We start from the raw sequence: 26,546 nt of genomic DNA, 5'->3' as shown, positions 1-26,546 counted from the left end.
TTGTGTTGTAGTATTAATGTTCGTGATATTAGCAGCAGTGGAGCAACCATAAAGTACGTTACTCAAGTTTTATGTTACTTTCATTTTCTACTACTTTATACTTCACTATTGTAGTTTTTACTACAGCTACTTTCTAATTTGACATCTGTACTTACTCATTATATTACACATTAGGATTTTACATACATAAGATAATATATATAATGCATTGTTAGTGAATAAATCACCCAAACGTATGTTAGTCTATGCTTCATGTGTTAAAGCTGCATTCTCTCTCCTGACCATCAGGGGGCGACTCCTCTGGTTGTATAGAAGTCTATGCTTCATGTGTTAAAGCTGCATTCTCTCTCCTGACCACCAGGGGGCGACTCCTCTGGTTGTATAGAAGTCTATGCTTCATGTGTTGAAGCTGCATTCTCTCTCCTGACCACCGGGGGGCGACTCCTCTGGTTGTATAGAAGTCTATGCTTCATGTGTTGAAGCTGCATTCTCTCTCCTGACCACCAGGGGGCGACTCCTCTGGTTGTATAGAAGTCTATGCTTCATGTGTTGAAGCTGCATTCTCTCTCCTGACCATCAGGGGGCGACTCCTCTGGTTGTATAGAAGTCTATGCTTCATGTGTTAAAGCTGCATTCTCTCTCCTGACCACCAGGGGGCGACTCCTCTGGTTGTATAGAAGTCTATGCTTCATGTGTTGAAGCTGCATTCTCTCTCCTGACCACCGGGGGGCGACTCCTCTGGTTGTATAGAAGTCTATGCTTCATGTGTTGAAGCTGCATTCTCTCTCCTGACCACCAGGGGGCGACTCCTCTGGTTGTATAGAAGTCTATGCTTCATGTGTTGAAGCTGCATTCTCTCTCCTGACCATCAGGGGGCGACTCCTCTGGTTGTATAGAAGTCTATGCTTCATGTGTTAAAGCTGCATTCTCTCTCCTGATCACCAGGGGGCGACTCCTCTGGTTGTATAGAAGTCTATGCTTCATGTGTTGAAGCTGCATTCTCTCTCCTGACCACCGGGGGGCGACTCCTCTGGTTGTATAGAAGTCTATGCTTCATGTGTTGAAGCGGCATTCTCTCTCCTGACCACCGGGGGGCGACTCCTCTGGTTGTATAGAAGTCTATGCTTCATGTGTTGAAGCTGCATTCTCTCTCCTGACCACCGGGGGGCGACTCCTCTGGTTGTATAGAAGTCTATGCTTCATGTGTTGAAGCTGCATTCTCTCTCCTGACCACCGGGGGGCGACTCCTCTGGTTGTATAGAAGTCTATGCTTCATGTGTTGAAGCTGCATTCTCTCTCCTGACCACCAGGGGGCGACTCCTCTGGTTGTATAGAAGTCTATGCTTCATGTGTTGAAGCTGCATTCTCTCTCCTGACCATCAGGGGGCGACTCCTCTGGTTGTATAGAAGTCTATGCTTCATGTGTTAAAGCTGCATTCTCTCTCCTGACCACCAGGGGGCGACTCCTCTGGTTGTATAGAAGTCTATGCTTCATGTGTTGAAGCTGCATTCTCTCTCCTGACCACCGGGGGGCGACTCCTCTGGTTGTATAGAAGTCTATGCTTCATGTGTTGAAGCGGCATTCTCTCTCCTGACCACCGGGGGGCGACTCCTCTGGTTGTATAGAAGTCTATGCTTCATGTGTTGAAGCTGCATTCTCTCTCCTGACCACCGGGGGGCGACTCCTCTGGTTGTATAGAAGTCTATGCTTCATGTGTTGAAGCTGCATTCTCTCTCCTGACCACCGGGGGGCGACTCCTCTGGTTGTATAGAAGTCTATATAAATGACTCTACTTCTCTTGATGTATTCCCTCAGTAAACATTGTAAACATGAGTTTTTGGTCTCAATCTCTAGTTTCAAGTCTTCTTCAATACAGCGTGATGTTCATTTAGTAAATTATGGTCATTTAGAGTCAAACAGACCATAAAGCAGGGTACGCTTTAGGGCGGGGCTTATGGTGATTGACTTTTAACTATGTATTCGTGGGTTGCCAGTTATGTTGAAGTGATACTGAGAATGTCATCTTTCCAACTGCAACACACCATAAAGACAAATAAGACAACATCTTTTTAAGCCTACATCTGGAGCTCGGCAGGTTTTGTTCTCTTCGTTTTTTGGGGATTTTCTTACAATAAAAAAAATAATCAATGAAACGTTGCAGAATATTGAACAATCCCCCAAACAAAAACAGCTTTCTCCCTAATTTACCAACGAGTTAAATCTAGTTTCAACCGTCTGGAAGCTCTAAAACACCATTTCAATCTGACTTTAAATATCTCTGATAATAACAGTAATACATATATAAGAACAGTCTTCCAGTGTGTGAGTTTGAGCCTGTGATCATCTTCTCCGGTGCGTTTCTCTGATGTTCGGGGCTCCTCTCAGTCCTCCTGCAGCCCCACATGACTTTGTCATAATTACTTTTTGCCGACAGAGGTGAGAGCGGAGATTTGAATCATTAGACACGAACGCTCACTTCTTCCAGCATCACGACGCGAGTCGATACATCATCGTTTGATATTGTCTCCAAAAAGTTTAACCTTCAGTGCGGAGGGAGGAAAATTAACCCATTCAACATTTGTCCAAAAACACTCAAGGTATATCAATTATGACACTAATAACTGAAGATTATCTCTTTTTTTCTCATAATATCCCACAAATATAAGTAGATTTATTTTTGGGACCGGATTAGTGCCCTCAAGTGCAAACCCGAATAGCTTTCTTTTTTTTCCCTCCTCCCCTGTCTGTTAAGCAGCTTAGCATTACGACATCTCCGTTGAAGGATAAAGTTGCTATTTTGTAGAAATTACGTAATTTATTTGCCGTTTAAAAAAAAATAATAAATCTGCACAAAGTCTCACGGATAGTTGAAGTCACTCTGCTGTCGAATGTCTTTTAGGTCTTAATGAATGTTGTTTTACAGGAAGTTGGAAGCACATTAAAACATGTGTATCTTCTACCCATAGAAAGAGAGCGTTGCAAAACCACAGCTTTCGATTTACATTTTATTGACTTTACTATTCTTGGCTACATCTGCGACCAGATAATTCTGCCCAAAAGAAAAAGAAAAAGATCACTCGATAAGAGGCGACGATAGCGAGCATAGTTTGCGATCCTTTTTCTTTCCGATAGAGGACGTAGAGACACTTCGGATTGCACGGCGAGGTTCACGTTTTTTTTTTTTTTTTTAAGAGCAGGATTTATTGTGAGACGCCGCTGCTGCTGCTGCAGAGTGATTTTACTTCCACACGAGGAGGTGTGGGTGTCCTCTGAATGAAAACTGAAGAGAGTTTTCATTAAGAGACACTGACCTGTTTCCCCCTCTGCACATTCAAAACGCCTTCAACACCACCGTCTCTTTTCTATTCATCTTTTTCTGCTGACACGCAAGGCAAATAATAAACGTTAAAAAAAAATACCCGGGTTTCTCTCCCAGGAGACAATCTGTCTCTCAAACATCCCGATCGAGTGTCTTGTGTATAAATCCAGGGCGAGTAAGTCCATTTAAGCAACAATTCATCAGCTATTAATCAGGGTATTATTTCATATATGCATATGCTCATAAAATGCTATGGTTTCAGTGGTCCGCTGTCCTTATACAACCATAGAATGATTCATGGGCACATTGACTTATGTGAATTCTTCCTTATCCACGTTTTCTCCGCTGACGTCTTAAAAACTAGCGGCAGCTGCGAACGTCCGATGGCGCAGACGAACTCATCTTGTTGTGAACTGCGGAGACATTTAAACGAGATTGTATCATGAGGATTAAGGAGATTTATTTGTTGCTTTCAAAGTCTGTTGTCTCTTTTATGCGAATTTGTTTTTAAATTTCTTGAAAATGAGATTAAAAAAAAAATCTCGAGAGCAAAAGAAATTAGGATAAAAGAAATCAGCGGAACTACTTGTCAAATTAATTGTAGCAACCTTGCTGAGATAAAACACTCGCTGATCAGATCAAACGACAATTAATGTCGTCTGCCCAAGAAACCACATCGAACTCACTAACGACGAAATGACATCATACAAATCTTAATACGTTTAAATCTGTCATCTCCGGCCCAGCTTTGTCTTTTTCTTTTAGCACCTCGCTCTTATCTTTCCCTTTGACACAAATTGTTAAAATGTCCTTGAGAAGAAAAAAAAACAAACCCTAATAATAATCCTGCTGACTTTGAGGAGGCTGATTGCGGCCGAGATGCACTTCAGAGGAGAAGAGAGGATTCGGATGAAAGAAGAAGAAGAAGAAGAAGAAGATGCGTCTCTGTGGACTAAAAGCATCCACAGAGGATATGACTAAAACCGAGCAAAATTTAAGGATGGACTTGGTTATTAAAATGCAACAAAAAAATTAAAAATAACACCGCTGCTGCAGACATGTGAGTTTATCTCCCTGACATTGGATGAAAGCTTTAATGCGAGTCGTGCACTCAGATATGTGTATCTGCAGGATAATGAGTGTTCCCATTGGATGTCATTGATGTCTTGCTCTGCCCATTGAGCTACACAGCACAAGCAAGTTTTTTGTTGTTGTTTTTTTTTGGCATGGACACGAGAAATGGAAGAGATTATGTGCTCCGCCTGCCAACACAGTCTTTTGATGAGAGGTCAGGTAATATCAGACTATCTCCATTAATGCTGGCGTCTCCATTGGCGTTCTCTAACACCCCCCCACCCCCCCACATCCAGGTTGTTATCGGGCTGAGGGATAATTAAGCCTTGAGGGACTGTTGTAGGCTTTCCTCTTCTAAGTTGTCAAAAGTTAGAGGGAGGCAGATCAAACGCCTTCGAAACGCGATAGAGGAAATAATAAAGCTAATCTAGCGGAGACAATAGACGTATTGTCAGAGATGTTTTTTCCTTTTGACTCTCATCTTGCACTTGAAGATAAAAGTTCACTCGAACTCTGGGAAGAGTTTTGAAATCATGGATTCTTAACAAATTTACAACTAACAGAAACCCCCCAAAATTATAATAATTCAGAAATGAATACCTCGGTGATTTGGTAAATTATTGAATTACTTGATGGCAGAAATTTAATGAAAAAAATATTTAGATAATTGATTAACTAAATCTAGTTAAAATGATGAACTGTGGCCACTCGCATGGAAGGATTTCTATCACTGTGAATTTAAACTGTCGGACAGACAACGCAAACAATTTAAAGACTTCAGTATTCTGACATTTTACAGACTGAACAGTTCAGTTGCTTCTTGAAAATATCGTTGATTATATTAGTCAGAGTTTGGATTTAGAGCATGGGACAAATGCTGGCATAAAGTAATGGTAGTAGGAAAATATTTATCAACAAACAAGATTATTTGATTAAGATTGGATACACGTATGTCAGACTATGTGATTGACACAGATACATATTGTTGTAAATTAATTTACAGAAATAACAAAAAACTCTTGAATTAACATCAATAGTTGTGGGAAATGTTTTACCTTGTCGCCGGAAAAAACAATTAATAAAATTAATCCAATTTAAGGCGAAAAGGAATGAACTGAAAAGCAAAACAGCAATTCCGTCTGATTATCAGGCAAAAAAGACCAAAAATAGCAATGTGTTAGCCCATAGAATTCTTCTAAATTTGCCAAAAGTTAGCATAAGATAATTTGCATATTTAAACATCCAGAAACTTGTCTTTTTTTCCCTGTTGATCGCCCTAATGTTGACCACCGGAGTCCCTCAGGGCAGCGTGCTGAGCCCACTCCGGTTCAAGTCACGACTGCTAAACCCGACGTGAAGTTGGCAGATGACTCGACCGTCGACGGTCGTATTACAAACATCTATGAGACGAAATCTACGACTTTGCAGAGAACAACCTGCTGCTACAACGTCAGTAAAACCAAGAAGCTGATTGCTGATTTTTAGGAAAAAGCACCTCAGGCTGTGAGACTGAAATTCATCCTTCACCATATAATATTGTTTATTTTTTTTTTGTGTGCATTTTTCTTATGCCGTAAAATGGGACTACAAACTGCATTTCGTTGCACAACCCTGTTGCAAAATAACAATAAGTGAACCTGTAAATTAAGCTTTAGAGGCCGTTTTCCCAAAATGTGTTTTTCTCTCCGAATCTGAGTCAGAAATCTCCACTTCAGAAGCACTTACATACAGAAAACTTCCCCAGTCTAGTCTGTGAATGTTTTTACAGTTTGATCATATATTATTCATAGCCGGATTTAGAGAACATTTCATTCCTAAAAGGTGATTTATAGGGAGTGATAAAAAGAGATATCCAATGTTTTCTTGTGAAAACTTTTGACTAAAATATATCAGCAAGAATGTTGTCGCTGGCTTTATCCGATGTTCAGACCTCTGCTCTGGTAATGGATACAAATGTGCACATATTCAATAAGATAATGCCTCACTTGCATATTTTTTAAAACTTTTAATACAAAAATCATTGTCTTAGTGTAAGTAATGAACCGGGGACGTTTCATGGCGATATCTCTTCCTTGATTCCTTCCCCTATTCACCTGAGCTGTCTTCCTTTTTGGGAACTGTTAAATGAGCAAAAGGTTTTCATCTATAAAGAACACCCCATAAATCACCACCGATATTGAAATGAAACCTCGTTTGGATGAAACGACGACGCGGACTGGAGGAAGAAGAAAAATAAGCGCGTCACAATCTCAACACTCAAACTCTCTCACCTGTTTGCCGATGCGCTCGGGTTGTTCCTTCCGTTCGCTCGGCGGACTGGCATCGATCCCCCCGAATCACAGAGCGAGTCGGGCCTGAAAGAGAGGAAAAACAATAAAATCGGGTGACGCAGTTTGTTGTGCAACTTAAAAAAAGACTGTACTTTCCTTTTTCACCCACACATCCTCTAATGAACCGTCTGGCCCTTTGAGACCGAGGACTTTGTGTTCAGTCAGACTTTAAGCATCCGACTCTCACAAACAGAGCGCCGCCTTCCCAAAAAACACCACATCTGTGTTCAGACGGAAGAAAAACAGCCTCATTATCGTCTGTCTCCGGAAAAAAAAGAAAAAAGAAGAAGTCTCGTCTTGTTTATTGAAAATCTGAGCTCCTTTCCATCATCTAAAGTGTGTGCGACATGTTTTAGTGTAGTGTTCCTTATGAAAAATGTTTTAAAGTTTTAAACTTTATACATTTATACAACTCTAATTATGATTGGTATTATTGGGGTTTATATTCATATATATTTCATCGCTAGCCGTCTTAGTCTCAAGACGACGACGCTCCCTTGCCTTCACAAATCGGACTAGCGTTTGATTAATAAATCTTTAAATCTATATTTAATTCAGTTTTACGCCGTCAATCATTGCCTCTATAATCACATGTACGTCATTATGAGGACAACACATTAAATAGCATATATATATATATATATATTAAATGATCTTGAGTTAGAAATCTCTCTTTCACGAGTAAGTGAGCACGTGGCTGACGAGGAAAGCGGCGATTCAACAACGCCGGCCCGGAAAGTGTCTCGAAAAATATTCATTTCTTTTTCTTTTTTTTTTTATAACAAGAAATTCTAAAAATAAAAAGAGGAAATAACAAGTCGCTCGGGAGGCGTCGACCCCCGAGGAACTCGCGTCAAAATCTCAAACTAAATTTGTTAAGATGCGGCATCTGTTTCCACGCTTGGTGTTCAAGTCGAATCCGAAGTAACTAGTGGGAGAGAGAGAGAGAGAGAGAGAGAGAGAGAGAGAGTCTGCAGCCTTGATTATAAATATATATATTATGGTGCGAGCAGATGGCCGCGTAGACTTTGCTTGCTTGTTTAAAAGCAGGCACTCCACCCACCCTCCGAATATATCTCACACTTTATCTTCACGAGGGGCGAGAAGCTCAACGGGAGACTTCTGAAGGCCGGAAAAACAGGAAGACACACACACTCCATTGTTCCAAATGCCAAATTTAAACTGACCTTTCAATGTCGGTTCACTTGTGTTTTGTTAGTGATGAGAAACATCACTTAGTTGTTGTTGTTTTTTGCCAGATGGAAGGTACATTTGTTGATACCGAAATGATTTGAGACGCGAATCTCCGAGGACACGAGAACTCTCCTTGAAAATAACAATATGTACGCAAAGTGAATTTGTTTTTTTTGGCGAAGTAAGCATAATTTGCTGCCTGAGGTTTGTTTACTGCCGATGTTTGTGCAACACTTTACAGAGCAGAAGCTGTTGGGGGGGGGGGGGGGGAGTCTGTGGTTAAAGTTATGGCTAAACTTTTGTTTAGGTTTTGGAAAAGATTGTGGTTTGAACATGTAAACACTTCCTTTTGTTTTTTTTAAAATTTAAAGCAGCTGTTGGAGTCACTACAGACGCCCCTCCGGCTTCTTACGCACGAAAAACTAGTCAGTCGGGGTGGAGGCCGGACGGATGAGGGGGACGCCGTCTCGCTTCCAGTGGGGATTCCCAGTGAGTCTCACACTCATCAAGTAAAAAAAAAAAAAAAAAGAAGCCTGGCGCTGCTCCACAGACAATGAAAGCGAGGCTCAATGTTTTTGAGCTCTATTTTATCATGTATTGTACATGCGGATGGCTCTCACACCGAGGACATCTTTTCGGTGGGGTTCGTTAAATCCAATCCGACGCCCCGTAACTTTAAAAGCGCCTCGTTCTTCGAGGAAAAAAAAAACACAGAGTTCTATTTCTATGAATTAACTAACGGGTAGAGTCATGTATAATGCAAGTGCAGCGCCTCTTGTGCGGGGAGCTTGTCGGCGTGCCAGTGAGGACGACAATGACGAGGATGAGATGTGAGACTGTCACGATATATATATATATATATATATATATATATATATATATATATATATATATACCGAAAATAAGTTGGAAAACACTCTGGTTAAGGGATTCAGGAGAGTTGTTAATATTCTTTTGGACTGTTTTACTGTAGGAATAACGTCTTGTAACATCAACATAACATCTTCTCCTCTCTCCCCCTCATTCTATTTGGTATTTTTCGACTTGAAATCACTAAATAATGTATTAATACCACAAAAAGTACTAGTTGTATAATTTGAAAGGTAAAATAAATAGTACAATGTCATTTTGCAGGTATGTTTTGTCACATTTAAAAGCTTTTACTTGAAGTCTCTGCAAATAACTTGTCTGTAAAGAATAAATGATGCAGTTTATTCTCTCCCTATATCGTGATTATGATATGAAATCTGTTCATCTCAGTGCGCGCAACCAATTTTATTTTTAGGTAACACGAGGGCGGCGATATGTGCGGCGCTATAAAACCAGTCGGTGGCCCACTGGGACAGCATTTCTGTAACTGACAGCAATAAACGTGATTGTGTAACGACACTGACAGAGGCACTTTATTTCAGGAGGGGCTGCTCCATTTATTTAAAAGGTCAGCTTCTCGGGCCAATAACGATCCGGCATCGTCGAGATTTTTTGGAAAACGTGCCTAGAAAAAATAAATTATTGACATTCCCGTTAAACAACGCAGACTTTTTGCCCCCCCAACTACCCGACGAATCATGTACGTTTTGTCATCTGTGGAGAAAAGAGCGAGGGGAGATTTTTAGATCCGAAAAAAAACCCGACGATGATTTGCGAGCCGATCCGCTGCCGCACAAGTTGTTAAATGTGTTTACTAGCTGCATCGCTTACCCCCCCCACCCCCACCCCCACCCCCTCACGTTGTTTCTGCTCCGCTATCGATCCATCGTGGGTGAGATATTTCACCCGGCTGCAGGACTGAAAACTTTAATATGATCTCTCGAAATTAGAAAGGAAGGTGATTTAGGGTTTTTTTTTTTTTTTTTTTTAGAGGAAGAAAAAAAACATCATCAAAACTGAGTTGAAGAACATGACGGGGGACATTTTTTTTTCTCTGGGAGGTCAATCGAGGTAACATCCATTCTCCGTTATTGATCCCCTGCATCAAGTCCATACCAATCACAGCAGAGGGGCCATGCAGGTAAAGAGAAGCAGACCAATCAATGACACGGAGAAAAGTGGGGCTGAAGATCCATGTGAGAGAGATGAACCTAATATTTTCTTTAAGTCGATCAAGGCCTGCGTTGGGGGACACACATATCCTCTGGAGTCGTCCTTTACGGTGATAAACAGAGAGAGAGATGGAGGTGCCCACGATGAATGTACTTTCTAATTTTAAAGGGTCCATTAATTCTTGTTCAGCACCTCTGCCAGGAGTAGTTTTGATGGGGGGGGGGGGGGTCACGAGGAGAGCTAGCATTAATAACAACCGCCGTACTACCACTGGAAGGTGGTCCCGGTCTGACAGCGTCCTCTTGAAAATAACATACGATGCCATTAGGTCCCATTATAGGTCAAGCCCCCGCGCAAACACACCGCGGCTGAGGGGGAGCGACGGTAAATCAGTCTGATCCAGGCGCGAGATGAAAGGCAGGTTATTCCCACGCCGCCGAGGGGACGGGGTTGGGGGTGGGGGGGGTGGGGGGGGGGGGGGATTTGTGTCACAAGCTGAGCTGCAGTTTACCAGCTTGAGTCACGATGAAAAGCTGTGATAGAGCTCAGCTGTCACTCAAGAGGGCTGAGCCGCAAATCTCTGATCACCTGCCCTCTGAGCCTCCGACACAACACAAAAAAAAAAACACAACACAACTCAGCGTGGATAACCGGTGTGGGGTGGGGGGTGTGGGGGGGGGGGGGGGTGTCCAGCTCTTTAAGCCAATGTGTTTGTTTCTACCTCAGCTGTGTGAAAGGAAAAAGAAAAATGCTGTGCAAAAATCTGACAAGCAGGCAAGGCTTATTTGAGCAGGATTATCTTTTTTTCTCTCTCTCTCTCCTCGCGCACAGATCAGGATCATCATCATCATCATCATCATCATCAGCTGATGCCGTTACCCTCCTGGTCCGTCAAGCAGAGATTTGACTCGTCTCCCTCTTCCTCATCCTCCTCCTCCTCCCCCTCCAACCCTCAGCCCCACTGAGCCCAACTGTCAATATTGAGACGCTAAAAAAAATGCTGGTCGGGCTGCCGGGGAGAAGCTGCGGCACGCCGTTCACACTTTACACGGGTCCCGCTGCGCAGCCTGCATGAGCACAAACTACCAGAAGATAGAAGGGCATGACATGGGTGTATCGAGGAGGGGGAGGAGGGAGGAGGGCATTCAACAAGACCCCGAACTCTGCAGAAGTTGTTTAGTCCTCCTCGCAGGAGACGAGGAAGGAAAAAGCAGATAAAACTGTGAAATGTACAACCAGAGAGAGAGAGAGAGAGGGAGAGAGAGGGAGAGAGGGAGAGAGGGAGCTTACCTGCTCACGGCGCAGACGCTCTAACGGATCTGTGGATTTCTTCTCCTCCGCGACGCTCCGCTCACTTAAATCACTTCCAGGACTCACGCAGAGGGAAGATAACCGGCTCTCAGGGAAAGTGGAGTAAACACTCGTCGCGAGAAGGCAGGCAGGGCGCTCGCTGCAGCGCCGCTATCTCTCATCCTCGTTCCTCCTCCTCTGTCTCTTCCTCTGCTTTGATCTCTCTCTCTCTCTCTTTATCTCTATCCAGTGGTGCCCCCCTCTCTCTCCATCTCTGCCACCCCCTCACTCTCCACCACAAGGTGTCACAAACAGAGTGAGTCTGCACCCACTGCCTCTTATTGGCTCTCACTTCTTTCTTCTCTACCCCTCCTCCCCTCCTCCCCTCCACCTCTCTCTCTCTCTCTATCTCTCTCTCTCTCTCTCGGCAATGCATCACACCACAACTGCACAACTCGTCGACACTTGATTTTAAACACGACGACCCATGAACAGCTTTTTCAGGTCCTGTACGTCGGCAAAGCTCTCCTAAAACTCCTAAACAATAAGAAAATGGATCAATCTGTTCTTCCTCTTCCAATCCCAGAGGACAAACTGTTCACAGCAAACATCTGGATTAGAGAGAGAGAGGGGTGTGTGTGTGTGTGTGTGTGTGTGTGTGTGTGTGTGTGAAGATAAAATAGGGATTCGATTGCGGTTCATATGCACCGTCTGTTAACCAAAAAAACAAAGTTATATGATACACGAGCACGCACACATATATACAAGCGATTATTATTTTGGGAAAACGTGACGCTTTCGACATTCCTGTGTGAGCAGAACATTCACGCTCCTGAAACGTGGTCGTTCCCTAGATAGTTGCGTAAAAAACGGCGTTTGTGTATAAAACAAAGCGGTGAAACGGGAGAATAAATGTTGTTAGAAGGAAGATTTGATCCTAAAATGTGTTTCAGAGTAGCTCTTCATTTTCAGAGGGATAATTCAACGGCTTGTTAAAAAAATGATCGGCCGTCGAGTATATATTGAATTAGTGCGTTTAAAAAAACCCCGTGACTCGCCCTCATGTCTCAAACTGTATGAGGATTCAAAAAGTTTGCACCCTTTCCGCATTTGTGTGTCCAGAATCTCCATAATTTAATAAAAATAAAGCGGACGGTGTAAAGATGTGAAATTGCAGAATCCATAATAATAATAATGAAAACTTCAACGATTGGGACTGAGGGGAGCCAGGAGTCAAGTTGGCAATTTGCAATTATAATTAGCCTCCAAGCCCCCTTAAAATGTAGATTACATACATTATCCACGCCCTCACGTGATGTTTGTTCTAATTCGGCGTGAAAAACGGAGACGTGCTCGAGTTCTCTCAAGTGTTTGAAAATGAGCTGCAGCTGTTTTTTTATAACGTAAGTGGCCCTAAATCATTCAGATCCCACCGTGTAACCAACACAGGCTGCCCGCTGTTACAATACTCCTCAGTTCGAGTGCAGCAGCTTCGGATACGAACATCTGTTGGTCTCTTATTGGGTGTCGAGCGGCGAGCAGCCGTCTTATCGTCCTGCTTGTTAGCCGTTATTTGTGGGGTTTATTTGTGGGGTTTATTTGTGGGGTTTATTTGTGGGGTTTATACGACGCTCTCTGGCTGCTCGTCTGTTTATCGGCCTCAAGAAAATACAATTAAAACCCGGAGAGAGAGATTTGGTGTGAAACATTCAGATCTGTCTGGATATTGTTGCATTAAGAGATGCATTTAAGTATCAGATGTATCTTTTTTTTTCGTCCGAGAGGAAGCTCGGCCTCTGTAGGTGTTGTAATAAAACCATTATTGTACAATTATTATTGACTTTCGAGCAGCTGTGTGATATTTTAAAGATTAGTATCTTTTCATCTTCCTAAAAGCGCAGCGAGTTCCGGTGATGAATGAGGTCTTTGGGGAAATTGAACAAAGATTGTAGACATTAACACATTTATCATGTGCCCCCCCCCCATAGAATACCCTGTTGTTGGATTTATTCCCTACCATCTAAACGGCCACTTCTTGTTTTAATTATTTTCCAGTTTTTTCCAGATTTTACTTTGAGTCAAACCGCCCTTGGAGATGCATTCAAAGACACGCTACGCATGCGAGCTAACATTTGAGTCACCGTGCAGCAACGCATTGCATTTCATGGGCTGTAAATCAAACCTAGGAGATAAATAATTATAAATTGAGATGTGTGATGTGTATCTGAAGCACATTTAAGTCACTGCGAGTTGATCATCTCAGGCAGCTGAATCCTGGCACTGCCACACGTCCATGAGCAAAGGTTTGCTCTGGAAAGACGCCAGCAGTAATGTAACGCGAAAGCAATCTGTAGTTAATGTGCACAAAAAAAAAAAAACCTTTATGGCCCTTAAACACATTATCTGATATTAGCTATAAACCTTGTGACAACGCTCGAGCGACTTTACAACGTTTTTTTGTTGTTTTTATTACAATTGTAATCAAAGTTGGACGTCGCACACAGAAAGAAGCCTTCGTGCTCTTCTGGCATGTGAAATAAAAACCAAAAAGGGCTTTTATTACTCTCACTCCTAATGCACAAAATATATTTGCCATCTGTTTCCTCTGTTGTATTCTACCGTCTTACGCCTGTTGCCAGATGGTCTGCTCCGAGTATGTACAGGACAATTACAGTATAACTGTGTGCTGGTTTAGTGAAGAACTTACTGACTTTTAAACTATTTCTATTGGTTGTTTTTTTTGTTTAGATGAATATTATCGGGGGGTTAACATATGTAAAATTAACAGTATTGCTGATTTGCACGGCTACTGACCGGTGGATGTTATTATATTATTATGTTGCTGCTTCCTGGAAGATATGTTCACCGTCACAGGCGCGATCATTTTGTTGCTGTTGTTGTCATTTGGGCATCTTATGTTTGTATTTATCTTAAAAGGGGGCAGTGTTTAGCATTTAGTGGCCTCTAGTGGTGAGATTGTGGATTGCACCCGAAATGAAGAGTAACGTCAAAAAACGCTCTCTCGAGCCAGTGTTTGATTTGTCCCTCCTGGGCTACTGTAGAAACACACACACATACATACATACATACATATATATATATATATATATATATATATATATATATACACACATATAAATACAAACAACTATGGCCATATGGAAACATGTTAACTACCATGTTTTTTTCTGTTTTTCCCTGTTATTCGAATATTTCCTACCTTCTAAGCAGCCACTTGTTGTTTCTATTAATTTAAGTCCTCAGAAAAAATGACCCAAAGACACTTAATATGAGCGCGATGTAGATTGTTCACGGCTCAAGTGAACCCGTCCTCTGTGATTAAATTAAGGACACCCTGAACGTGGCTTTTCCCCAGAGTGCACGCAGGTAGTCAGGTGTCTCTTATGATGACAGTCCTTACAGATACGGGGGGGGGGGGGGGGGGGGGGGGGTGATTGCATCAGCCCGATTAAAGCCACCATTCACTGGGTTTCGTCTCGGGGAAACTCAGCTGTTTTTTTTTTAGACAATCTTCTTTTTGGGGAACGACTTTATTAAGTGGCGAAAGTGGCGTTGAACCATTAGCCGCCGCGATGATGAGTGACAAGTCATCTGACTATTGATTCACCGAGGGAGGAATGCAATAATACATCTGGGGGGGGTGGGGGTCTAGGGGTGGGGTACTTTAGATATTCATGCTAAGCTAATTCATGAATAGATGAATAAATCAATAAGAAATTGATGAGGCGACGCAAAGTCCTGCTCAAAGACATCCACGGGTGACCGGTCTCTTGGCGTTGCGCCTGCATGACCTTCTTCTCTGAGATATGAATATGGATTTTCCTGCCTGAGAAATCGGCGCCGGACGTGTCAGAACAAGTCTTAATTAACTGTTTTAAAAGTTCAAGTTGCTCCGACAGCAATTTGAGGTCGACAGATGACACTTTAGACCATCGCGGAGACAGAAGAGGAGGAGGAGGAGGAGGAGGAGGAGGAGGAGGAGGATGAAGAGCGGGGGGGTGAAAGAGATTGAATTTTCCTCAGCGGTTTGACACAGCCTCGTCTCATCCCGCTGATAACGGATGCAAATGGCTGTTTGCTCCATCTGGAACGCATTAAAAAGAAGATCCTATCATATGCAGCTGCCAAACAAAGTCGGGACTTTGACTATAACTCGGTGCAACAGCCACAATCTAATGATTTTCACCTCATTCGTGTCATCGCTGAGAGATTTTGAGATTTTGAACCTTTTTTTTTTTTTTTTGGCTCTCTGTCTTTCACATATATTAAAAAAAAAATAAAAAAGAAAAGTTTATTCGTTTAAGTACTTTACTGTCCTGGTACTTCTGTTTTTATCCATTCGGTGCTGCTTTACACTTTTTACTCCGTTAATCTGACTTTTCTGTTCATCATATAAATTACATTAATTTAAACAAAAGGCGTCTGGTCGTGTCTCCTGGTCACATTTAAGAGGTTCTACAGTGTGAGTGAATCTAAATGGGAAAGTTCTTTTATTTAAATAACTATTTGAGGCCCTAAAGAGGTGAAAGAGTATATAGATTAATCTTGTGATCTTTGGAGGCGGTTAGGAACCGCTGATTTAATTATAAAATACTTGTAAAAAAAGTAAATGTGCCGCTTACACATTTGTTGCACAGTTTTAACAATCGACTAATGCAATACAAAGAAATAAACGAGTTACTCGGGCGTGTACCTTTAAGTACATTTAGCAAATAACACTTAAGTGCTGACGTAGAACGTTAAATGCGGGACGTATTTCTACTTTGTTGTATTATTGGTTAAGTGAATCTCTGCTTCCATCTCTGAAAATAACATTAATTCCCGAAGGCAATGAATGATTAATACAAAGACCTCGAGATGTATGCACAGCGGTGATTGTGCAAAAAAAAAAAAGGTCAATACGTTCCCTCACCTGCTCCATACATCACGAGATTTCCAATCACGGACTGAACGCCGTGGATCACGGCAGCGGTTGAGATTTTTTTTTTTTTTTGTTGCCTTCATCACCTGGCGGCGCCTTTTACATCAACCGCGTCGGGGCCGAACCCCCCCCGAGCGCCGATCCGTTAGCTTGTCAGAAACTTTGAATTGGAATCGATTCCCCCCCCTCTCGCCGTAATTATTCATCCGTCTCGATTATTTATCGCCGTGGCGACGCAGCCCCGTGCCTTTTCGAGTTCGGTTTGATTTTTTTTTGTGAATTAGAATTCAGGTGCGAACAAGCGTTAAAGTCTGTTAAGTCTGTTTTCCCCATTTCCCTCCAAACTGACTCACATTTTTGAATTAATGTCTTAATTGTTCCAGCTAACGAAGAGAAGCTTAAACACGACTTTAAGTTCTTTAAGTAAGTGACGGGTGATTGAAAATGGAGACGGTCACAAAAATAACTAAACCGAACGCCGCAGTCGCACGTTTACTGCTGACGGGTCGTTGTCGCTCGGGGGGGGTGAAGAACGAGGACGATGAGCTACGTTTATTATCTCGCGCTGAGAATGTGAAACAAGGACGATGACAAGGAGGTGAAGCTGCACCGCAGAGGAGGAGGAGGAGGAGGAAGAGCGAGGGATCCTGGATGAATGATGTCTGCAGACAATGCCGCAGCAGGAGTCCTCGACTGAAAGATCGAAGAAATAGGTTCCAGGTGATAACGGCTTACAAATAGACGCTGTTTAAGAAAAAAAAAAAGGGGAGCCGAAGTTTGTGAACCGTTGACTTTGAAATATCTCTCTCTCTCTCTCTCTCTCTCTCTCTCTCTCTCTCTCTCTCTCTCTCTCTCTCTCTCTCTCTCTCTCTCTCTCTCTCTCTCTCTCTCTCTCTCTCTCTCTCTCTCTCTCTCTCTCTCTCTCTCTCTCTCTCTCTCTCTCTCTCTCTCTCTCTCTCTCTCTCTCTCTCTCTCTCTCTCTCTCGAGTGTGAAAGCCGAGGTTCCTGCAGAGAGTCGGACCGAATGTGGAAGTCAGAGGTTTCAAGGCTGTTACAAGATTCCTGTGTATTGACACGGAAGTCAGGTACTAAACTGGATTAAGAACATTTCAGAGAACATGCTTTTGTATTCTCTGTCACCCAATCGGCTGTCGAAAGCCCCCGCTGCGTCCCCCCCCCCCCCCCCCCCCCCCCCCCCCCCCCCCCCCCCCTTCCCAGATGAGGTCTGAATATTTCATAACCGATCATTTGAAGGGGTTGCAGGAGCTCCCAGCATGACTATTGAATATTCAGTGTGCAACTCACAGCTTTAACCTGTTGGAACGGGATGAAAGGCGCCATCGAAGAAGGGGGGGGGGGGGAGAGATGTGAGCTGCTCCTCTTCACCTGGAGCCCCCCCCCCCCCCATCTCTAATTGATGGAAATAGTGGTCACTATGAGACGACCTGGAGGTGAAGGCGGGTTTGAAGAAGAAGTCGAGGTTGCTTTAGCGGCTTTTATGCAAAAATACTTCACACAGACTATAGATGTACAGCGGCCCGGGTCATATTGATCACCATAAGCGGATGATTAATGCAAAGCACGTTGTTTTTCTTTATTCCTCCTACAGATCACCATCTAATTGACATTTATTAAGGGGGGAGGTCAATAAAAGGATCCCGGCCGGTGATTGACTGCTATTAGAAATGAATCATTGTAACCCTAATTATTCTTTGTTTCCTACATATTTAAGTTAATAGGCTTGATAAAATTGATAATCTGATAATCCATGTGGAGTTCCTGAGGATCCAAAATGTGTTTTTATTTAAGCATTTTCTTCTTTAACTTCCAGTTCACTACCGGAGAGAGAGAGATCACTAACTACCTAAACTTTAAACAATAAACTGAAGAGCAAAACTTAAAGCAAAACAAACTCAATGTTACATATTCTCATTGTTTTTTTGACACATGTGCTACTTTTGTTATGTACTCACGTATTGTGTCGTGTACACATTTACATTGAGCTGCACCATCCCTGGTAAATAAATAAACATCCTATATGACAGTAAAATCTAACTGCCCGCTGAGTACTTATGCTAAAGTTTTGAATCCATAACTTTTACTTGTTCCATCGTGTGAAATGTTTTTAAACTAAAAAAAGAGCAGCTTTTATTAAAAAGGGAAGGGTACGAGTCTGATGGAAGTCACATGACCAACACACAAGTAAAGTCAGAGGCTCACCGTCCTCCTTCCTGAAGCTTCTGTCTGACCCCAGAGACTCGTTGGTCATGTGATGTAAAAAAAGATTAAACTGAATCTGGCTGCTGATGAATTCGCCGTCACCCTCACCGGCACATCGCGGCTCGTTTTGAGGCGTTAAGTGATAATTATACGTTGTTCTGTTGCTATCTTTTTTTTTAATTTTTTTTTTACTACAAATCTCCCAATTTTATAACACATGCCTTTTTCCTTCTTTCCAGCAACCAACACTGTGAACTTCTACTGTTGTGTTGGGAAAATATTAATAATATTATTATTATTATTATTATTAATAGAAATACAGCACAGACTTTCTAATCAACTTCACGACTCGCAAAATATTTCCAGTAAGTGACAGGAAAAAAAAATTGAGATAAAAAACCCAAATGAGCTGCTGATGACACACCTGAGTCATCAAAGATAAACAGAAAAAATATGCAGTCATTAATATTTATTAGAATAATTTAACGGGTAAGACCGTCAGTGGCACTTGAGACCAATAAATTAAGACGTCAATCTCTAAAAAGTTTAGTTGTCTGTAATATGTATTGGCTCTGTATTACCAGACATTAATCAATCAGGAAGTGAATAAGAGTGTTTTGTTGGGGACTATTTTCTGCTGTGGATTAACACACATTTAGTGCTCTCGTGGGTATTTTCGGGTGGCAGGATCATGTTTAAAAGGGACTAAAAAAAAAACATTGTTTGTTAACAAGATGTAAGGTGGAGGGATTCCCAGTGTGTTCTACATTTTTAATGATTATCTGGATCATATCGTGACTCGCAATTCTTTTGTTCACATCGTCCTGTGCCTACCAAGACACACACACACACACACACACACACACACACTACACTACAACGTGGGTTATAAAAAAAAAAAAATTCACCTCGGCCAGACAAACGCTCTCTGATCCACGTTTGAAAACACCGTCCGGTGAAGTTTGGCACGAAACAGCTGAACAACAGAAAAAAAAAACAACAAACAGAAGCTGCAGATGACGTCGGGAAATTCGTCCCGAGTTGTAGGAAACGGACGATACGCAGAGGACACACTTAACGCTCGCCGAGTTTTCTGTTCTCGTCACAAAAAAAAACCCTCGATGGTCCTCGAAAACCTTTTTCCACCGACTCATCTGCCCACCGTGCGTCCCTGGAACAAAGCATTTGGCTCGACCTCTTATCTGGTAATCAATGTGAAGAGGCCACTCAACATAATTGATATAGGATGGGATGTTTTTTTGTTTTTTTTGTTGTCTCTACCATAGACTCACTCACACACACACACACACACACACACACACAAAGCTGGAGCATTGCTGCAAAGTGGAGCCTAAGTTAGAATTTGCATATGAATAACAGTGAATGATGAATTCCTCCCACTTGTTATTGTAAGTGAAGCAGTGCGCGTGTTCCCTGGGTATTGTTGGAGAAGCGTCGCCATTTTGCCGCATCGGGGAGCTTTTTATTTTTTTTTTAATTGTTTTTTAAATAAGCGACACATTTTTACGGTCGTGTAAAACGTCTCAGCGTGGGGGTTTGTCGGTCCGTCTCGTAGCATCTTCGTAAGAAGTGAATCTGGCGAGAGAGACGGTTCTCAATATCGTTTTCGGGGACGATGGACGTTTTTTGACTCGTTAAAAGGAGGAGAAGAAGTATCTCTCAGTGCCAAAAAAGGGTACCAGGACCCTGCCACCATAGTTAATCACAGCCAAAAAGGCCTCTTTGAGAAGGTGGAGAGGAGGACACTGAAGAATGTATTATCCACACTGGATAACCCGGACCACTCACCCTCCACCACTTAGAGACTATATAATAAATCAACTATCACACCGTTACACTATTGTTTTGTTTGCTTTGTTCGTTAATGCAATTTAATATTATTCTGTTAAATGTTTTGTATATAATGTGCATTTTTCTTATTATTCTGTTCTTTTTTTTTTTTGTATTGTGCATTTTTTTTAAAATATTTTATTGTTTACCTGTGTGTATAAATGCTGCTGTCGCGGAAAAATCGTCCCCTTGTGGGATTAATAAAGTATCTATCTATCTATCTATCTATCTATTACTTTTGTGTTGACAACCGAGTGCCACACCATGAATGTTAAGAGCGATTTTCACCATCAGAACCACGACTAATCCCAGCCGAACCGTCACGTATCAGAAAATCAATAAAGAAATATTTTAAAGATATATTTTGTTTGGGGGGGGGGGTTTAAGTGGTTGAATCGTTTAATTTCACTAGCTTCAATGTTTCACTTCCATGTTTTGCGCCTGAAAATCAGGACGGTGCCTCTCGAAGGGGTTCAAGAAAAATAATTATAAAACAGATGGAAGGTCTGGAAACGTTAAGGATTATAATTCACAAGTGGAGAAACAGCTCCAGCTCACCCCCGCCCCCCTCACTCGTCGTCCGAGTGCCCGATGCCGGTGGGGGAAGTGCTGCTTCTTGGACACGGCGTGCACGTCTGGATCGCTTCTCCCAACAAACAGAACGATCGGCGAGGTCGACCCGACACTCGGAAAGTAAAAGTGCATCCAAAGTTCAAGTACCTCTTCGGTTCTATGGGCCACGGAGACGTAAATAAGCATTTGTGGCAGCAATACACACACACACACACGCACGCACGCACACACACACACACACACACGCACACACACACACACACACACACACCCCTCTCTCTCTCCTCCCCACACACACACATTATGAGGCAATGTCACCTCTCTTCTGTTCGGAGCATGCGATCCAAACTGTAATGAGCTGCTGTTTGTTTGGCTGCAGGCCGTCTCTCCCCCTCCCCCCCCCCCCCCCCCCCCGATGAGACACGACGCTGTCACTCAGATGGCGGCGGCGGCCCCCGCGGCACTGAATCACCACCTCAGCCTCTCTCGCCGCTTTGATCGGAGGCAAGTTCCCCGACAGCCTCCAGTTATCTCTCGTCTTCATGCTAACGGCTGTATATCTCTTCCTCTTTTTATTGCCTCCGTTAAAACCTTTATCCGTCCGGGGCATCTTCGTATGGGGGGGGGGGCGCGTGTCACACACACATTAATACCACAACAGCTGCAATCTGCAATGATAATGATGTGCCGCTGGCAGCTTTGCTCGGGCAAGTTGGGGGGGGGCAAAGTGCCATGCTCAAGGGCACATACATTTATAGCTTTTGACCCTCAACCAGACGGCCTAGAGCGGTGCAGTTTACTGGGAGTTTAATGTGTTGAAATCAATCGTCAAAAGACCCACGTTGAAGGGTTGCAACGAGTAAAAAAAAAAATACAATTCAATGCTTTTTCTGGAACGCGCTCCCGTTTAGGTTTTTTTATTCAAACATGTTTTGATGGCTTCTATATAACTAAACTGTTTACTTGTGCTTTTTATTTTATTTTTAAATGTTCTGGCAAAAAAAAAAAAGAAGCATCTTTGTTATGACATCCAATGTTTCAGATTTACTCGGCCGCCCACACACAGTTTGGCACTAATTCGCGATGACAAGAGTGCATCCGCGGAGGCACTTATCGTACCCGTCACTACACAACACCTGAGCGGTAAACATCTTAACGAGGAAAAGGTGAGAGAGAGGGGGGGGGGGGGTTCTTACAGCCCGAGCCAGTGTTTACATTGAGCCATGGAGATTATTTTTATGTCATGTGCAGCTTTTTGTGTCTTTTTACCGTTCAAAAGATACTCTTACGAGGCTTTCTGAGCTTTTCGACCCACAATCTGACGAGGAGGGACTCAAAATGTATGAGCTGTTTTACGGCCGTTACAACCCCCAAAAAAGCAGCAGGCCTGCAGCCCACGAGGTCTACGCAGACGTCGGTCCGGAGCCTCCATCTACGTCGAAAACGTACCTCCTGCTGACTCCAGCTGAAGGGATACGGAGAGTATAACTCTGGCTTTAGATATACGAGTGAACAACAGGGCGTCCGACCAAATCAAATGTTCATATCTGATCCGAAAGGCCTCACAGACCAGAGGGAGTTCACGGTGTCCTTTAAATATGGAGATGACGTTCGTAGGGATTCTGAAGCTATTCAATACAAGCAGTTTCTGACAAAGTATAGCATTTAATATCCTGGGATGTCTGCTGCTTGAGCAGATTCTTTAACAACGACTACGACCACTACTAGAGGAGTGGAACCTCAGCGAGAGGCCGGTACGCTGTCGCGGCGCCGTGTCCTTGAGAACGTGAACTGTGCATTGAAGCAACAAAGTGCTTTATTAGAGGTCCCCCGATAGATCTGGTCTGAGGTGGGGGGATGGGGGGGGGGGGGTAATATACTGGGTATCCATCACTGGAGGTGACTGGGTGTCAAATAAAATAGCAGTGCTGGGTAATTTTACAGGATGAAAGTCAATACAGTCGATGCGGGCAATCATCTAAGGAACCTTTTCCTCAAGACACTCGCTGCTACTGTATTCACAGCATATATATATATATATATATATATATATATATATATATATATATATATATATATATATATATATATATATATAAAGCCATGACGCTGTCTGTGGTGCTGAAGTAGCAGATAGATTTGTAAGTCGGTTAGGGCTTGGCTTCATAATATTCTCTGTGCTAAGCTAAGCAAACCGGCTGCAGCTCTACATTCAGCGTACACAAAAAACAAACAACAACAACCCCCCAAAACATTTTAACTATTTCTTTGCAAAACTATGCTTCTATCAACGGCAACGAGATACTGAAAAAATCTGTCGCTTCAATTACATTACATTACATTACATTACATGTCATTTAGCTGACGCTTTTATCCAAAGCGACTTACAATAAGTGCATTAAACCATGAGTCCAAACTCAGAACAACAAGAATCAAGCAAGTACAGTTTCTTCAATAAGGTTAAACTACAAAGTACTATCCGTAAGTGCCATTTAAGTGCTACTAAAGTGTTAAACTACAAAGTGCTATCAGTAAGAGACATTTAAGTGCTACTAAAGTGTTAAACTACAAAGTGCTATCGGTAAGAGACATTTAAGTGCTACTAAAGTGCTACTACGGCTCTACCTTCCCTATTCAAGGTATAGTAAAAAAAGATGTGTTTTTAGTTTGCGACGGAAGGTGTAGAGACTTTCTGCTGTCCTGATGTCAATGGGGAGCTCGTTCCACCAATGAGGAGCAAGCACAGCAAACAGTCGTGACTTTGTTGAGTGTTTAGCTCGAAGTGAAGGAGCTACAAGCTGATTGGCAGAAGCCGAGCGAAGTGAACGGGCTGGGGTGTGGTTTGACCATGTCCTGGATGTGAGGTTAGACCATGTCCTGGATGTGAGGTTAGACCATGTCCTGGGTGTGAGGTTAGACCATGTCCTGGGTGTGAGGTTAGACCATGTCCTGGATGTAGACCGGACCCGATCTGTTCGCAGCACGGTACACAAGTACCAATGTTTTGAAGCGGATGCGGGCGGCCACCGGTAACCAGTGAAGGTCGCGGAGGAGCGGAGTAGTGTGGGTAAATTTAGGAAGGTTGAAGACCAGTCGAGCAGCTGCATTCTGGATGAGCTGTAGAGGTTGAATAACATTAGCCGGTAGACCTGCCAGGAGGGAGTTGCAGTAGTCTAGCCGTGAGATGACCAGAGCCTGGACCAGAACCTGGACCAGAACCTGTGCCTCCTTCTGAGTGAGAAGGGGTCGTATTCTCCTGATGTTGTACAGCATGTACCTACAGGAGCGTGTTGTTGTGGTAATGTTGGCAGTCAGGGAGAGTTGACTGTCCAGCGTCACTCCGAGGTTCCTGGCAGTCGGAGTCGGAACCAGCACTGAGTTGTTGAAGGTAATAGTTAGGTTGTGGGTGGGAGAGCCTTTTCCTGGAAGGAGGAGAAGTTCAGTCTTGTTCGGGTTAATTTTCCACTGAGAGATGTCAGTCAGACAGGCAGAGATTCGTGCTGCTACCTGTGTTTCAGATTGGGGAAACGAGAGGATAAGTTGGGTGTTCTGTTGAGTGGCCTGCCTTGAATCCAGACAATCATTACAGTTTTATTCCAAATATCGGATATTAAGATATTCGTTTTTTTACCGTCAACCCGTTGAAAACAACAACAAAGAGACAATAAGTCTCAAAATCGCATAAATAATTATCATCACGAATGGGAAGCCGAAACAACGGCATGTTTGGCATCACTTGTTTTCTCTTCTGACCTCCGACGGGGGATGAAAGGTTCTTATATTAAAGTGTGATGTGTTTGTCTGGAAACTCAAAATGTTGACTCTTATCGCAGGAAAAACAACCAGCGTAGGTATTTTTTTTTTTTTTATTAGTTTTACCCTAAAAGATGACACGGATAAGAAGCTCAGAGTTACTTTCATGTTTCCAATTTTGAGTGGGCAAAACAGGAGGGAGGAGAAAAAAGAAGAAAAAAAGAGAGCAAACCAACTTTTGATTTATATTCAAATGAGAAGTATACAGGGGGAAATTGGATTTCTCTTTCATTTCAGAGAATGAATTTCCTGGTGGCGGATCGCATTGTATCATCTCGTGGCGTTAATATCCAGCTCTGAGCGTCGGGAGCTTTTTTTTTTTTTTCTCTACACCTCCTCGCCACAGAATGCGATGTTAATTTCCATTTCTGGCCCAATGTTCAAACAATACCCCCCAAAGGCCATTTAGGTTTTTTTTTTTTTTTTTTTACACGTTTTAAATTTACACATGAAAGACGATAACATATCAAAAGGAGCCCTGCTTCAAATTCAGAGGAAATCTTGTGTTTTTACGTCCCTTTTTTACGAAGTGGGCTAATTCTGCTTGGTTTTTCACAGAGAAACTGAGTCATTCCCTAAAATGGCATGGCACCCAAGGGTGCTTTTGAGGACTGGCCATAAGTGCGGCAATGTAAAGTAAAAAAAAAAAAAAAAAAAAAGCATTAACATATCAAGATGGAAGTAGTAAGTTATGAATATAAAAACATTACCGTCCTAAAAAGCCTTTCCCCAAATGTGCATTTGTCCCACAGCCAATCACATGACAGCTGCTGTTGCTGGTTGTCATAGGATACGTGTGTTGGGACTGCTTATTGATTTATATGCAGATTATTATTTATTCTGCCAATTAATTGTTGAACAGTGACATCCTCAAAATACTTGGTTTGGTATTTATTAGCAAATTCACCCAAATGACAAGTCGGAACCAGCAAATATTTTCGCATTTGTGCATTTAAAATGTCAATTAATGAATTATCAAAACAGATGTGGATTAATTTTCTTTCCATAGATTAAATCAACGATATTTGTCGCAGCTCATATCGTCACGGTTTGATTCCTGGCGTTCGCCCAAACGTCCTTCAGCATGAAACAGCTGTTTGGAGACGTTTTAACCTTAAAATGTGTCAAGAAGCCACAGACTGTTGATTTATCTCTCACGCCACCTAGTGGTTGTTTAACAAAAACCCACACTCAAGAAACGACTGCAATAAATCTAATTCATTTATTTTATTTAAATAGTCTTATCTTTTATTGACACACTGCAAACCGACAAATGATTTGGTAGTTTTGGTAGTTTGTTTACCCGAATTAGTAAAAAAAAAAGAAGAAAAAAAAGACAGTCAGAGTGATTTAAATGCAAAAATAGTTTGCATTTTATTTATTTTTTTGCACGATTTCTGCTGCCACCAAAATACAACAAAGGTGATTTAAATATTTGTAAAGTTTGTTGTCTTTAAGAAACAATGTCCTGGTTACTTTTAGAAATGGTGATGACTCCTCTTGCGTGTACATAGATTTTTATGTCTATTTTGTCACTCAACAATTTCTTAGTTCTCTTATGAGACAGTTTACATTTGGTTTGTAAAGAATTATATTCTATTATTTTACACATATACATATTTTAAAGTATTATTTTGTTTGTTGAAGCCAAAAACTTGGTAAAATACTGTTATTACATGTTATTTGTCTGGGAGCTCGATAGTGTGTTTTGGTGAAGCATTTCTCCAAAGATGTTTTTCGGTTGAGTCTTGTAGTTATTTATTTCTGTGTTGATAAGATTTCAGTCAGAGCAAATAAAACCAAAACCATGCGCAAAGACAGATGAGAAACCTCTTGTAAGAGAAAAGAGAAAATGAAGTCCACTTGATCAGTTTCCTCAGAGACCAAAAAAGGTGC

At 42.3% G+C, this 26,546-nt stretch overlaps 1 protein-coding gene across 1 annotated transcript in view; it reads right to left on the bottom strand.

The window, feature by feature from the left end:
• Positions 1-11,655, bottom strand: part of LOC117731824 (alpha-1,3-mannosyl-glycoprotein 4-beta-N-acetylglucosaminyltransferase C-like) — a 30,634-nt gene extending 18,979 nt beyond the window's left edge. Inside the window, exons 1-2 of the mRNA XM_034534319.1 lie at positions 11,252-11,655; positions 6,665-6,748 (exon numbers count right to left, since the gene is read on the bottom strand). The gene's annotated coding sequence lies outside the window, so the exon portion shown is untranslated. The remainder of the gene's footprint in view (positions 1-6,664; positions 6,749-11,251) is intronic.
• Between the last annotated feature and the right edge of the window lie 14,891 nt (positions 11,656-26,546).

Source organism: Cyclopterus lumpus, chromosome 6, assembly GCF_009769545.1.
Source record: "Cyclopterus lumpus isolate fCycLum1 chromosome 6, fCycLum1.pri, whole genome shotgun sequence".
NCBI classification, from domain to species: domain Eukaryota; kingdom Metazoa; phylum Chordata; class Actinopteri; order Perciformes; family Cyclopteridae; genus Cyclopterus; species Cyclopterus lumpus.
This window is presented reverse-complemented; position numbering and strand designations above follow the sequence as displayed.